The sequence below is a fragment of the Anneissia japonica genome, unplaced genomic scaffold (assembly GCF_011630105.1).
Source record: "Anneissia japonica isolate Jap-2015-1 unplaced genomic scaffold, ASM1163010v1 scaffold80084_len1113_cov90, whole genome shotgun sequence".
NCBI classification, from domain to species: domain Eukaryota; kingdom Metazoa; phylum Echinodermata; class Crinoidea; order Comatulida; family Comatulidae; genus Anneissia; species Anneissia japonica.
The window spans coordinates 1-1,113 of NW_022731878.1; the positions used below are offsets into that span (position 1 = coordinate 1).

At 38.8% G+C, this 1,113-nt stretch overlaps 2 non-coding genes across 2 annotated transcripts; both read left to right on the plus strand.

Annotated features, from left to right (window-relative positions):
- Nucleotides 1–137: 137 nt before the first annotated feature.
- On the plus strand, nt 138–210 carry Trnat-ugu. The gene has a single exon. It is a non-coding gene; the product is annotated as a tRNA-Thr (tRNA).
- Nucleotides 211–481: 271 nt separating this feature from the next.
- Nucleotides 482–554, plus strand: Trnat-ugu. Its single transcript has one exon. It is a non-coding gene; the product is annotated as a tRNA-Thr (tRNA).
- The last annotated feature ends 559 nt before the right edge of the window (nt 555–1,113 follow it).

Genomic DNA, 1,113 nt, shown 5'->3' on the forward strand with positions numbered 1-1,113 from the left:
TTTCTTCAATATCATATATAATATACGACAGTATTTCTAGCCGTATTTCCAGATTTATCTGGCCACACGCCCTATTGAGGCATAGCATTGTGTAATACAATGTTCCCGACGGGTATTTGGACCTGTTCAACCATGAAGCCTTCGTGGTCTAGTGGTTATGACGCTCGCCTTGTCAGCGAGAGGTCGCAGGTTCGAATCCCGTCGGAGGCATTTTATTACACAATGATTTTTCATAGGACTGTATTCGTTGAAAGGCTACCCTGTTCCATCATGTCCTTATTAAACACTGTATATGTACCTTTGTTGATTTATATTATTTTTATTCAACAGTGTTAACGGCTAACTTTCTTCAATATCATATATAATATACGACAGTATTTCTAGCAGTATTTCCAGATTTATCTGGCCAAACGCCCTCTTGAGGCATAGCATTGTGTAATACAATGTTCCCGACGGGTATTTGGACCTGTTTAACCATGAAGCCTTCGTGGTCTAGTGGTTATGACGCTCGCCTTGTCAGCGAGAGGTCGCAGGTTCGAATCCCGTCGGAGGCATTTTATTACACAATGATTTTTCATAGGAGTTTATTCGTTGAAAAACTATAGGGTAGCCTACGATGTTCCATCATGTCCTTATTAAACACTGTATATGTACCTTTGATGATTTATATTATATTTATTCAACAGTGTTAACGGCTAACTTTCTTCAATATCATATATATACGACAGTATTTCTAGCCGTATTTCCAGATTTATCTGGCCAAACGCCCTCTTGAGGCATAGCATTGTGTAATACAATGTTCCCGACGGGTATTTGGACCTGTTCAACCATGAAGCCTTCGTGGTCTAGAGGTTATGACTCTCGCCTTGTCAGCGAGAGGTCGCAGGTTCGAATCCCGTCGGAGGCATTTTATTACACAATGATTTTTCATAGGACTTTATTCGTTGAAAAGCTACAGGGTAGCCTACGATGTTCCATCATGTCCTTATTAAACACTGTATATGTACCTTTGATGATTTATATTATATTTATTCAACAGTGTTAACGGTTAACTTTCTTCAATATCATATATAATATACGACAGTATTTCTAGCCGTATTTCCAGATTTATCT